The sequence below is a fragment of the Hordeum vulgare genome, chromosome 5H, assembly GCF_904849725.1.
Source record: "Hordeum vulgare subsp. vulgare chromosome 5H, MorexV3_pseudomolecules_assembly, whole genome shotgun sequence".
In the NCBI taxonomy this organism is placed as follows: Eukaryota; Viridiplantae; Streptophyta; class Magnoliopsida; order Poales; family Poaceae; genus Hordeum; species Hordeum vulgare.
The window spans coordinates 448,935,808-448,950,872 of record NC_058522.1 but is presented as its reverse complement, the minus strand read 5'-3'; positions in this window follow the sequence as shown (position 1 = coordinate 448,950,872).

Genomic DNA, 15,065 nt, shown 5'->3' with positions numbered 1-15,065 from the left:
AAGGTTTTACTTGGCACATTATTGAAATAAAAGGCATAAAACATGATTAGTAGAGTAGCTTAATCATGTGAAAACCCAAAAAACAGAAAGTAAAAGTGTTGGGTTGTCTCCCAACAAGCACTTTTCTTTAAAGCTTTTTAGCTAGGCAGATTACAATGATGCTCACATAAGAATAATAATTGAAACATGATTTTTAAAATGGATGAACTTTTTTGGGGTTTTTTGTGTACTTTTTCGAAGCCGGTTAACTTTTTTTTCAATTAGATGAAATGTTATTCAAAATCGATGAACTTTTTTCAAAATAGATGCACTTATTTCAAAACCGATGAACTTTTTTTCAATTAGGTGAAATATTTTTCAAAATTGATGATTTTTTTAAATTAGATGAACTTTTTCAAAACCGGCAGCTCCGTATAGGATCTCCCTCCTTATTCCTAGTTGACATACGGGCAATGGGGATCATTGTGGCTATGCCAACTCGTGTTGAACTGATGGTTGTTGTTTCGAGTTAGGACATATTAATTTTTGTTATTGACTTTTGCACATATATACAGTAGTGCGGTCCGTTTTTTGTAAATTAAAATGGTTAGGCGATTTTGTGCAAAAATGTGACGTGGTAGTTGACTTTTTTCATAAATAAAAAATATTAAGGTGTTTTGTGTAAAAATTGCAACATATCCAACGCCATCCCGCACTCGCAAGTGGGCCATACACATGGATACGCGGGCATATGACCGTATCTGCATGCATTAGTCACGTTAGCTCACCATAAATCTGTATTTTTAAAGTTCTAGCACTAAACTGAACATGTGACGCAAGTTCAATGACTTCGAGAGATATTACCTCTTTCCTGAATTTGTAACAAACCTTGTAGCTGGTGACAATGCCGACATGTTTTAAGTAATGGAATACTTGTTGTTCATTTCAAAAAAAGACCCAAGCCTCTACCGATTCCACACTTGGCAAGAAACATGGAGAGGGATAGCTAACGTCAATGACAACACTCATGAAGGTCGCAAACAACTATACCACCAGTGAGGAGACCACAAGAACAGGCCGCCGCCCATGCCAAGAGTGAAGACCTTGGAGACCCACAACAGCAATGTCTCGAAGAGTCACAACAACAAACGCACGGAGGACAATAAACCTTAAAGAGGATCAAAATTCCAAGCTACTTCCTCCGTTCCTAAATACAAGTTTTTTAAGATTTCCCTAGTAAAATATTTAAAAAAAACTTATATTTAAAAACGGAGGTAGGAGTTGTCACGGCAATCGAGGCAGAAAAAAATTCGTGCCAAGAAGCAAAAGTGGGGCGGCAAGCCATGGCAACCTCCTTGCAGATATGAATATATAATGAATGGAAGATGCCTATATGACAACTACAGAACCCACAAGGAAGCGCACTCCACATGAGAGTTCCAGCTCAACGAACAGCTTGTCAAGGAGAGAGCAACGAAGCTAACGGAGACCACGGCGCCAACAACGGCGTGAGTGCCCGACTCGAAGGAGGCCCAGAGCAAAGGGCATTACCTAAGGATGTGTGAAGAGTCAATATGATACCCTACGAGTTTAAACCAAATCGTGTAAGGACACTAAGTGTGTTCGTTTAGCATCAGTGGCGGAGGCAGAAAATAAATATAGAGGGGGCCAAAACATGTCATATAATGTTAGAGCAGGCCACATCACCTAAACCTAGCTAATTTTGTTTGACAAATGAAGGATTAGGAGTACATATAGGTGTATTTGTGAGAGCATAGGGGGCCAAGGCCCCTGCCAGCACCCCTGCCTCCGCCACTGTCTAGCATACGTTTCATTTTGCGTTGCACGTTCCCTACATTGGCAGCCAGCATGCCGCCTGATTTTAGGTCATTAAGAGCATATCCAATAGCCTTTGTATATTTGGCTAGGATTGTTAAAACTGGAAATATAGCAACTTGGCCTAAAAATGTTGCTCCAACAGCCTTTGTATAAGTGGTCCCTGATACGTCTCAAACGTATCTATAATTTTTGATGGTTTCATGCTGTTATCTTGTCATCTTTGGATGTTTTATGTACCTTTTATATCTTTTCGGGGACTAACTTATTAATTCAGTGCCAAGTGCCAGTTCCTGTTTTTTCTGTGTTTTTGGCTCTTTTCAGATCTGATTTTGGAACGGAGTCCAAACGGAATAAAATCCCCGAAATGATTTTTTCCCAAACGGAAGAAGATCAGGGGGCCTGTGGGCCAAGCCAGGAGGGCTCCAGGGAGCCCACATGCCCCCACTCCGCCACCAGGGGGGAGGCTGCGGTGGGCAGGTTTGTGGCCTCCCTGGCGCCCCCTGACCTAGATCTTGCGCCTATATATTCCCTAAAAATCAGAATAAAATAAATAAAAAGAGCTTCGAAAATACTTTTCCACCGCTGCAAGCTTCCGTTTCCGCGAGATCTCATCTGCGGACCCTTCCCGGCGCCCTGCCGGAGGGGACTTTGGAGTTGGAGGGCTTCTACATCAACATCATTGCCCCTCCAATGACTCATGCGTAGTTCACTTCAGACCTACGAGTCCGTATTTAGTAGCTAGATGGCTTCTTCTCTCTCTTGGATCTTCAATACAAAGTTCTCCATGATCTTCATGGAGATCTATCCGATGTAATCTTCTTTGGCGGTGTGTTTGTCCAGATCCGATGAATTGTGGATTTGTGATCAGATTATCTATGATATATCTTTGAGTCTTTGCTGATTTCTTATATGCATGATTTGATATCCTTGCAAGTCTCTCCGAGTCTTGGGTTTTGTTTGGCCAACTAGATCTATGATTCTTGCAATGGGAGAAGTGCTTGGTTTTGGGTTCTTACCATGTGGTGACCTTTCCCAGTGACAGTAGGGGCAGCAAGGCACACATTGAGTGGTTTCCATCAAGGGTAACAAGGTGGGCTCTGTCATTGATATGAGATTGTCCATCTACATCATGTCATCTTGCTTAAGGCGTTACTCTGTTCTTTTGGACTTAATACACTAGATGCATGCTAGATAGCGGTCAACGTGTGGAGGAATAGTAGTAGATGCAGAAAGTATCAGTCTACTTGTTTTGGACGTGATGCCTATAGATATAATCATTGCCATAGATGACGTCACGACTTTGCGCGGTTCTATCAATTGGTCGACAGTAATTTGTTCACCCACCGTCTACTTGCTTTCATGAGAGAAGCCACTAGTAAACACTACGGCCCCCGGGTCTATTCACATCTATCATTTACACCTCCGCTTTTACTTTGCTTTGATACTTTGTTGCTTTCAGTTCTCACTTTGCGAACAATCTATAAGGGTTTGACAACCCCTTCATAGCATTGGGAGCAGGTTCTTTGTGTTTGTGCAGGCACTTGTGATACTCCTTCACTAGATCGATACCTTCGTTCTCAAAACTGAGGGAAATACTTACCAACGCTGTGCTACATCACCCTTTCCGCTTCGAGGGAACACCAACGCAAGGCTCCAAGGCCACGGGGAAATCCTTTGCATATTTGCCTAGGAAATCCCTAAAGGCGTAGCCGTAGCAGAAGGATTCCTGGTGCCGTTGCTGAGGAGAATCAAGACAAGAACAATCTCCCGTCAGCACGTGTTTCTGGCGCCGTTGGAAGGTCTTCTGTTGCAGTAGCAGCCCCCACAATTTTTTTTACAAAGCTTGTTATATTTGCTTCCACACTTAGTATATTTTCAAATTGGAAAGGCACTTGGGATAATTTTTAGCAGCCCGGTTTTTGTGGTCCCCTACATTCCTTTGCTCCATTGACAAGTGGACCCCACCGCCCCTAGATTTCTGCTGCCCTGGGCCTAGCACTGGTCCCCACGTGTCATTGAGAGGCTTGCTAAATTTTATAGCAATGTTGTTGGAGCAAAAAACTGTTGGGGTTGCTAATTCTTCTCTTTCCTCTTGCTATACCCAATTTTAGCAATCCATTATAGCAAGGCTGTTGGAGATGCTCTAGCGGATATAAATCTCTGCGCCGACCCCTCTCCTAAACACTTGCACACTCCCTCCCAACCATTTCCAGCATCATCGCGGCCAATTTGAGCCTCCATGACCACTGATCCAAGCCACCAATGATGCCTCCCTCGAGGTTAGGGTCACCATTGCCGCTCGAGCACAGCCGCCCCTGGGACATACGGTGTCTTCACACCACAGTCTCGGGGACATACGACGTCTCCACAACGTCTTTCGAAATTCACACCGTTGTGTCGAGGTCTTGTTCCTCTTCGTAGTCCGCGCTACCTCCCCCGAGCTCGGCGCCACCTCACCGACCCTCGGAACTGTGTCCGTTCTCGTCGCCACCATGGTCCTACGTGCCATTGATACGTCCATTTTGCATCATGCTTTCATGTTGATATTTATTGCTTTATGGACTGTTATTATACTTTGTGGTACCATACTTATGCCTTTTCTCTCTTATTTTGCAAGGTTTATTTGAAGAGGGAGAATACCGGCAGCTGGAATTCTAGACTGGAAAAGGAGCAAGTCTGAGTCCTCTATTCTGCACAACTCCAAATGCCCTGAAAATCAACGTGGAATTTTTTGGGAATATATAAAAAATACTGGGCGAAAGAAGTGCGAGAGGGGAGCTGCCAGGGGCCCACAAGCCTGGTAGCCGCGGCCTGCCGCCTGGACGCGGCTACAGGGCTTGTGGGCACCCTGGTGGCCCACTGGCCCCCCTCTTCTGCTATATGAAGGGTTTCGTCCGGGAAAAAAAACAGGGCGGAGCTTTTTCGAGGAGGCGGCGCCGCCACGAGGCGGAACTTGAGCAGAACCAATCTAGAGCTCCGGCAGGACGATCCTGCTAGGGAAACTTCCCTCCCGGAGGGGGAAATCGTCGCCATCGTCATCACCAACACTCCTCTCATCGGGGGGGAGTCATCTCTATAAACATCTTCATTAGCACCATCTCCTATCCAAACCCTAGTCTATCTCTTGTAACCAATCGCCGTCTCGCGACGCTGATTGGTACCCGTAAGGTTGCTAGTAGTGTTGATTACTCTTTGTAGGTGATGCTAGTTGGTTTACTTGGTGGAAGATTATATGTTAAGATCCATTATGATATTCATTACTTATCTGGTCATGAATATATCCACGCTTTGTGAGTAGTTACTTTTGTTCCCGAGGACATGGGATAAGTCTTGCTATTAATAGTCATGTGAATTTGGTTTTCATTCGGTATTTTGATATGTTGTATGTTGTCTTTTCCTCTAGTGGTGTTATGTGAATGCCGACTACATAACACTTCACCATATTTGGGCCTACAGGAAGGCATTGGGGAGTAGTAAGTAGATGACGGGTTGCTAGAGTGATAGAAGCTTAAACCCCAGTCTATGCGTTGCTTTGTAAGGGGCTGATTTGGATCCACTAGTTTAATGCGATGGTTAGACGTTGTCTTAATTCTTCTTTTGTAGTTGCGGATGCTTGCGAGAGGGTTAATCATAAGTGGGATGCTTGTCCAAGTAAGGGCAGTACCCAAGCGTTGGTCCACCCACATATCAAACTATCAAAGTAACAAATGTGAACCATGTGAACATGATAACAATTAGCTTGACAGATTTCCCATGTGTCCTCGGGGGCGCTTTACTTCCTATAAGACTTTGTTCAGGCTTGTCCCTTGCTACAAAAGGGATTGGGCCACTTTGCTGCACCGTTGCTATTACTTGTTACTTTTCACCTGCTACGTTTCACCTCACTACACCATCACTTGTTACCGCTACTTTCAGTGCTCGCAGTTATTACCTTGCTGAAAACCGTTTATCAGAGCCTTCTGCTCCTCGTTGGGTTCGACACTATTACTTATTGAAAGGACTACGATTGATCCCCTATGCTTGTGGGTCATCAAGACTCTTTTCTGGCGCCATTGCCGGGGAGTGAAGCGCCTTTGGTAAGTGGAATTTGGTAAGGAAACATTTATATACTGTGCTGAAATTTATTGTCACTTGTCACTATGGAAACTATTCCTTTGAGGAATTTGTTCGGGGTATCTTCACCACGAACGGAAGCACGAGGAGTTGCTCCTCAACCTAAGGTACCTACTGAAAATATCTTTTATGAAATTCCTTCGGATATGCTTGAGAAACTACTGGCTAATCCTTTTACAGGAGATGGATCATCACATCTAGACTTGCATCTAATCTATGTATATGAAGTTTGTGGTTTATTTAAGCTTGCAGGTTTGCTCGAGGATGAGGTAAATAAGAAAGTCTTTCCTTTATCTTTGAAGGATAAGGCGTTGAGATGGTATAGGCTATGTGATGATACTGGATCATGGGACTACAATCGGTTGAAATTGGAATTTCATCAAAAGTTTTATCCTATGCATTTAGTACATCGTGATCGGAATTATATTTATAACTTTTGGCCTCGTGACAGGGAAAGCATAGCTCAAGCTTGGGGGAGGCTTAAATCAATGCTATATTCATGCCCCAATCATGAGCTCTCGAGAGAAATTATCACTCAAAACTTTTATGCTCGGCTTTCTCATGAAGATCGTACCATGCTTGACACTTCTTGTACCGACTCTTTTATGAAGAAGGATATTGACCACAAGTGGAATTTATTGGAAAGAATCAAACGTAACTCTGAAGATTGGGAGATTGAAGAAGGTAAGGAGTCAGGTATGAATTTCCAGTTTGATTGCGTTAAATCTTTTGTTGAAACAAACACTTCTAGAGATTTTAGCGCTAAGTATGGACTTGACTCTGAGATAGTAGCTTCTCTATGTGAATCTTTTGCTGCTCATATTGATCTTCCCAAAGAGAAGTGGTTTAAGTATCATCCTCCCGTAGAAGTCAACATAGTTAAACCCAATCTAGTTGAAGACAAAGTCATTGCCTATAATGATCCTATTGTTCCTTGTGCCTACACTGAGAAACCACTTTACCATGCTAGGAAAAAGGATTATTCTAAAGCTCCAACTGTGATACGTAGGGGTTACATTAGACCACTTGCACCCCCTGAGGAAATTAGAGTTGAACCTAGTGTTGCTATTATCAAAGATCTCTTAGCCGAAGACATAGACGGGCATGTTATCAAATTCTGTGACGACTCCGCTCGAATTGCTAAACCTCATGCAAAAGACAAATACGGACCTGTAGTTGGCCTGCCCGTTGTTTCTGTCAAGGTAGGAGATCACTGTTATCATGGTTTATGTGATATGGGTGCTGGTCACTACTGGAAAAACCTAATTTGCCGAAAGCTTTTGGCTTTGCCGTCAGCATTTTCACGGGGCTGTCGGCATAGAGGCTTTACCCTCAGCCGAAAATAATGCTGACGGCATAGGCGCGGCTGACAACATAGAAACTCTATGCCGTCCGCTCTATCTAAGCCGTCAGCCAGCTGACGGCAAAGGAGCAAAAGACTGACGGCATAGGGCGGCTAATGACATAGGGAGGTTCTCAGTCCCAGGTTCGACCACGTCTTAACGGGAGCCGTCTATGCCGACAGCCAGCTGACGGCAAAGCCTAACGTCTGTCTTTGCCGACAACCAACTGACGGCATAGTCAGGTGGTTACCCCCCCCCCCCCCGTGCATGCCACAACCTAACCCCTCTTCTCTCTCACCTCTCCCACCCTGCTCTCCCGACTCACCGCCGTCGTCGACCCATGCCCGAGGCATCGGCCCCCGCGCCAGCCCCGCCCTGCACCGCCCCGCACCGCCCCTACTCGCCGGCGCCGCCCCGCGCCAGCCCCGCCATCGCCCCGCCCCGAGGCATCGGCCCCCACGCCGCCCCGCGCCCGCCCGTACTCGCCGACGCCGCCCCGCGTCGCCCCTACTCGCCTCTGACCCGCGCCCGCCCCTACCCGCCTCTGCCCTGCGCCGCCCTTACTCGCCTCTGCCCCGCGCCAGCCCCGCCCCGACTCGCCCGTGAGCTCCTCCTCCCCTTTTCTTTTTTCTTTTTTTAGTTTATTTTTTCTATGTTAGGGCCTCTTTGATTTACAAGATTGCAAAAACATAGGAATAGGAAAAATGTAGGAAAACTATCGGAATGCATGTGTAAAACCGAGGATTGAAAAACAGAGGAAAAGTACAGGAATATGAAACAAATGAAACGTTTGAAATGGAGGAACTGAAAACAAAGGAATGCATTGTTTAGTAAAGAAATCATGCACCGCCCCAAACTGGGCTAGACACAAACCATGCACCGTACTCACACATGCTTTGTATTTGCACAGGCCTTTTTCATTAGAACGCGCTCACGGAAAGCATTCTTTAGTCACAAGAGCAATTTGACATGCAGCTTTGTCCCTCTTGCCTCGTTCTTCGTGTAAAAAACAGGTCCGGCTCAATGCTCCCCTTCCTGCAAAATCATAGGAAACCAACAGTGTTCCTCTGGATCGCAATAGTATTTCTCCGGACTTGTTCCTGCAAATCAAATGACGCTACAGTAGCAAATCCTATGGAATTTGCATTCCTGCGTTTTTCCTATGAAAATCCTTCAAATCAAAGGAGGCCTTAGTTAGATCTGTTAGTAGTGGATTTTTAGTTAAATTTAGTTAGCAATTACTTAGTGGTAGATTTTTAGTTAGATTTAGTTAGCAATAGATGTTAGTACATGTAAATATTAGTTAGCTAGCTGTTAGTATTAGTTAGCTAGCTGTTAGTATTAGTTAGCTAGTTGTTAGTATTAGTTAGCTAGCTGTTAGCAATAGAAAGAAAATAATAGGAAGAAAAAGAAGTAGAAGAAGAGAAGAGTAACAAAACTTGAATAATAAATTATTAATAATAGATGTTAGTATTAGTTAGCTTAATTACCGCGAGTGCGTATTTGTGTTGATTGAGTGCATTTAAATGGGCAGTAGCTTCTCCGCGAGGGTTTGGTTTTCGACGACCTCCCCTGCATTCGAAAGTGAGCACATTTGTTAACTCCTCCTCCACCCCCTTTATTTTGCTCTGTTCCGGCCTTCGTGCTGATGACACTATCTAGCTACGTATTTTTAGTATTAAAATGCAAAGTTGTTGCGTAACCAATATGCGTCTCCCGTTCGAAAGGGTTCCTGTCATAAATATGCATGCATTTGCATAGTTATAATGCTGATTCTTTCGAATTGTCCAACGTTATCCATGGACAGCCCGGGTATGTGTAGATTGGGTCGTTTCCCACGCTTTGCTCCGGATCCCATGCAGAGTTTCGACAGCTCCTCCTTGTTGTTCTCCGGGTACACATCCTCTCGGTTAGTTGCCGAGACGTGTATCAGGAGAACAGCGGGGAGGTGTTGCCGAAATTTTGCGTTGGGTCGGGAGCAGAGCATGGGGAAATGACCCAATCTACACATACTCGGGTGGGATTAGGACCCATCTTTACCTAGTAGCTGGTAGGTGTGCATGCCGTGCATCCCAATGTATTAACCATGATTAAAAAATGGCCATAATTAATTTAACATACTTGATGAACTGATAATTTATATTGTTTTATATGTGGATACTATGTAGCTAGCTTGCCAGAATGACCGATCATGAATGGATGTACACCGGTCACCATAGTCAGAGAGATATGACCGATGAATGGTTAAGCAAAACCTATGAATTCATGGAAACGACATTTTCTAAAGGCCAGCCGAAAACATGGTGCCCCTGCACTAAGTGCAAGAATTATTCGCGACAGACAAAGGATGTAATGGGTAAACACCTGCAGATGCGTGGTTTTACTCCCGGCTATACCTTGTGGACATTTCATGGTGAGTCGGCCCAACATAACAGAGACGAGGTGTTGCGTCGGTGCATCGATGATTATGGTACAGGGATTGAAGACATGGTGAATGACTTTGATGATGCTCGGAACAAGGACGAAGAGATGGAGGAATCCGCGAAAGCCTTCTATGCCATGTTGGAGTCTTCAAAACGTCCTCTTCACGAGCACACTAAGATTTCTCAGCTAGATGCCATCGCACAAGTAATGGCTCTGAAAGCCCAATTCAACATTGGAAGAGACCTGTTTGACTCAGTGATGACCCTGTTTGGGTGCTTTCTACCAGAAGGTCATATTATGCCTTCAAACCTATATGAGTCAGACAAAATCCTTAGTGCACTCAAGATGCCGTATGAGCAGATACATGCTTGTGAGAAAGGATGTGCCTTATTTAGGAAAGAGTATGCGGACAAAACATATTGTCCATTTTGCAAGTCCTCCAGATATGTTGAGGTAGAAAATGGTGAAGGTGAGAAGAAGAAGAGCAAAATCCCCGTGAGTGTCCTACGGTATCTGCCGATCCTACCAAGACTTCAACGACTTTACATACTCGAAGAAACAGCAAAACAGATGACATGGCACAAACATGGAATTAGGAAAGAATTAGATGAACACGGAGTTCCGATATTGGTACACCCTTCAGATGGTGACGCATGGAAGGCATTCGATAGTATACATAAGGAAAAAGCTAAAGAACCAAGGAATTGTTGAATCGCCATCAGCCTCGATGGGTTCAATCCTTTCGGTATGATGGCTACCCAATATAGTTGCTGGCCCGTATTTGTCATTCCCCTCAATCTTCCACCATCATCCATTATGCAAAGAAAGCACATATTTCTGACGTTGATAGTTCCAGGGCCAAACTACCCGGGGTAGAATATGAGTGTGTACATGCAACCGCTGATGGATGACTTGAAAGAAGCTTGGGTGAATGGGGTCAACACATACGACGCAGCTAAGAAAGAGAACTTTCAAATGTATGTTTGGTACCAATACTCGTTGCATGATCTGCCGACATTTGCGCTTTTCGTTGCCTCGTGTGTGCATGGAAGGTTCCCATGCCCACAATGCAAGGCAGCTCTTAAGTTTCATTGGTTGCCGGCGGGTGGGAAGTATTCCTGCTTTGACTGGCATAGACAGTTCTTGCCTATGGACCATCCATTTAGAAAAGACAAGAAGAACTTCATGAAAGGTAAAGTTGTCAAACACTCAGCACCACCTGCATTGACGGGGGCACAAATTAATGAATAGTTAAAATCTATGGAGCCTGATCCAAACCGTCCAGGGTATTTCTTGGGTTATAATGAGGAACACGCCTGGACCCATAGGCCATGCATCTGGGATCTCCCCTACTTCGAAGACCTCTTACTTCCACAGAACATTGACATGGTGCACACTGAAAAGAATATCGCCGAGGCCCTTCTTGGCACATTTCTCGGCACTGATAAGGGCAAAGATAATACAAAGGCTAGAGTTGACCAGGAGACTCTGTGTGATAGACCATCACTAAACATGCGAGAACCGAAAGGAAGAAAAAATTGGTCCAAACCACCTGCCTGGTACAATCTTGAGAAGGGAGCAATAAGGGAAATCCTCTTGTGGGTGAAAAAAAGTTGTTGTTCCCCGATGGGTATGCTACGAATCTAGCGAGGGGAGCGAGCATTGAAAAAATGAAAACTTTTGGGCTCAAGAGTCATGATTGGCACATATGGCTTGAGCGGATAATGCCGGTGATGTTGCGCGGCTATATCCCCGAGGCTGAATGGCTAGTATTGGCCGAGTTGAGCTATTTCTTCCGTGTTCTTTGTTCTAAAGAGTTGTCGCGTGCCTTGATAGATGACATGGAAGAGTTGGCGCCTGAGTTGCTCTGCAAGTTAGAGAAGATTTTTCCACCGGGCTTCTTTAATCCGATGCAACACATGATTTTGCATCTCCCAACTGAGGCAAGATTGGGTGGCCCTGTGCAAAATCATTGGTGTTACGCAACTGAAAGAATGCAGAAGACACTTCGAGGAAAATGTAAAAATAAACGTAGAATTGAAGCATCGATGGCCGAGGCGTTCATTACCGAGGAGGCGGCAAACTTCGTAACAGCACACTATGATGCCACTATGAACAACTTGCATAATCCAAAGCCTCGGTACAATCTGGGCGACCCCAAACGACGTGAATCCAATCTCAGCCACTTCAAAGGGAAGCTAGCACCTTCTGGTGTGGGAAAACCATAGTTGCTGTGCGTCGAGGAGTGGCGCACACTAACGATGTATATATTGAACAACTTAACAGAAGTTCGGCCATACATCGAGTAAGTGCTCTGTACATTGTTTCGCAACTTTTAACAAGTTTTGTGTCTAACAACTATTATTAATTGATACAGTCGATACGTCGAACAATTCTCAAATGGTGTTGGAATCGAAAAAGAATCCATTCTCGAGTATGAACTTCTTGAAAAGACAGGAGGCGGCTATCCCGGTTTCATCTCTTCGTTCAAAAAAACGGTACCTCCCTTATATATAATAGGTGATTTCCTTTGTTGCTATTACTCATGAGTAACACACCAAATTCTATCTTTTCTTAACTTCTAGGCTAATTCAGATGAGCAAGTCGACGATGAATTGAGACAAATAGCTAATGGTTTTGACTTTAAGGTCCGTACATTTCAGAAGTACGACATCAACGGGTATCGCTTTCGTACTGCTAGCAAAGAGCTTTCAATGCCCGGTCGAAAAACAAACAATTCCGGTGTATTTGCTATAGGCGAGGGAGGTGTCGAGTATTATGGAAGACTTGAAGAAGTCTACGAACTTCATTATTTTGGTGAAAATCCTCCGAACGTTGTTGTGTTCAAATGTCATTGGTTCGATCCTACTAAGACAAGACGAACTCATGAACATCTTGGGATTGTCGAAATTCGACAAGACAGGCAGTTAAGCGGTGCCGATGTCTATATTGTGGCTCAACAGGCCACCCAAGTTTTCTATCTGCCATACTGTCGTCAGAGTGTTAAGAACCTGGAAGGTTGGTATGTCGTGTTCGATGTGCCGCCACATCTTAGACCACCTCCCCCAAATGAAGACGATTATGAACCTCAAATTGACCCAATAACATATGATGGAGAATTCTTCCAAGAATCACGTGGCGTGAGACGTCGTACCCGAAACTGCTCTACGTCCACCCTGAACACAGAGGAACAAGACTCATGTGATGATGAGGAATAAGTGGAAGTAGAAGAAGTTACCAATGCCGATGAGCTATCAATACTTGATCGGTTACAAAAAGGCCTTCCACATGATGTCCCTGAACCCGAGGACGATATGAGTCATGACGACACATGTGATACTGATGATGATTTTGCTTCAATTGACCATGGAGAAGAGACAGATGATCCAGACTATTAGTACTTTGTATGCATCCAAACATTGTTGTTTAATTATTCAATTATTAGTTGAATTATTCATGTATTTATTATTGTTCATTTAATTATTGTCCTTGAGTTTTTACTAATTATTTAACTATTTATCGTTACAGGTGGTGAGACATGGCAGGCGGGGATAAGTTGAGGATAGCACCTGGGCAGCTACGGAGAACTTTGTTGCAGAGCTTTGCCGAGGAGCCCCGTGGGAGAAGCGGAGGAAAGAAGAGAGGCAGAGGACGTGGTCGTGGGAGAGGGAGGTTGCATGATAGGAGCCAGTCGCCACCACCCTCGGCTACTTCTGTCTCAACCACTTCACCCTTGTAGACGAGGGTGTCACGAGTGCGGGATCCTCCCGTCCAGGAGCAGACACCGATGCAGGGGGCTGAGACGGAGGCTGAGGAGGAGGCTGAGGCGAAGGGGGCTGAGGCGTATGCTGAGGGGGCTGCCAGCTAGTTGGTCTACCAACATGGTACGACACGAGTTCCAGACCGATTGGAGTTGCAGCACAGGGCGTTCATTAAGCCAGATTGCGAGAAGTAAGTTGATATATATTGTGTACCTTATATCATTATATTTCACCAAGTAGCTAATGTCTTTGCCTTATCATTATGTAGGGGGTGGGATTACCCGAAGAATACCCGGAATCCAAACTGCCTCCTTGGTGCTTTACTTAGGGAGCACTTCCCCGGGATAGTGCAGTTGCCCGATGAGGGTATGGTTCCCGAGCCATGACTCAAGTGGGAGCACTACCAAGCCGCTCTGCTCCCCGAAAACACACATGTCAATGGTGTTGTTTGCGTGAGCGTGGCCGACAAGGTGTTGGCTGAATTTTGGGTAACTATTATTTTACCCAATAAAAAGTATACAATGTTATATATTGTTATTTCCTTCCAAATCATTTCACTATTCATCTGTGCATCTATTTGGCATAATTGCAGAGTTACTTTAGGGTCGAGGAGGGGACGGAGGAGGCGGCCAAGAAGAACCTCGTGAAAGAGTGCAAGAGTTTATTGAATAACACGAGGCACGAGCTGCGTGTTCAGGCTGTTCGAGATTGGTACGCCAAGCAAGGGGAGCCGAAGACAAAGATTGAATGTCGAAATATTTACCTTGATAAGACCGAGTACATGGAGGTATGTACATTCCAAAGATCAATTCTTAGGGCTAGTTAGGTCTATTTAGTAATAATACTTAGTTTCATTCTTCATTAACTTACATTCATAGGTGCCCCCGAGATGGTTGGCCGATAAGATGGATTGTTGGGAGGTGATAGTGGACAGGTGGTGCACAGAGGCTTGGTTGAGCACCCACACTATGGCCAAGGGCCGTCGTGCCCAATTGGTTGGTGTGCCACACCACCAAGGCAATGCCAACATCAAGCAATACGCCAAAAAATGGGTATGTGTGCCTTGTTTTGTTTCATCAATAATTCATTCGTTCATGATTTTTGTTGTACTAATTCTTTGTGTTTTCGTGTAGGCCAAACACAATAACCAGCCCGAGCCTCAGGGATACGCCGCGTTTAGCATGGCCCATAAGGGCTCATACAAGACGGTGAAGGCATATTTTGAGGGGACGGGCCGTCAGCGTACACAAGCCTGTCCGCCTACAACAAGATGACGTCTTATTCTGAGGTGGTCAAACAGCTGCGCGGGCCTGACTTTGACCCGAGCCAGAATCCTATTGATCCAGAGGCGTTGATGATCTCTGGTGGCGGTAAGAGTCATGGCACGCTGGCCATGTGTGATGGCTTCGTCCCTATCACTGAGACTCTATCTCAGATCAAGGCGAGGCAAACGAGCTCCGCTCCTGTAATACGGTAACGCGCGAGGCGAGTTGATCTTGCCATCGAGGTTAGTTTTCTTCATTATTTCTATCATTCTTTTGTCCCTGGATGGATGATGAAAATTCCTTTTGAGGAGTGGTTGCATGCCGCACTTATGAAGGAGAGG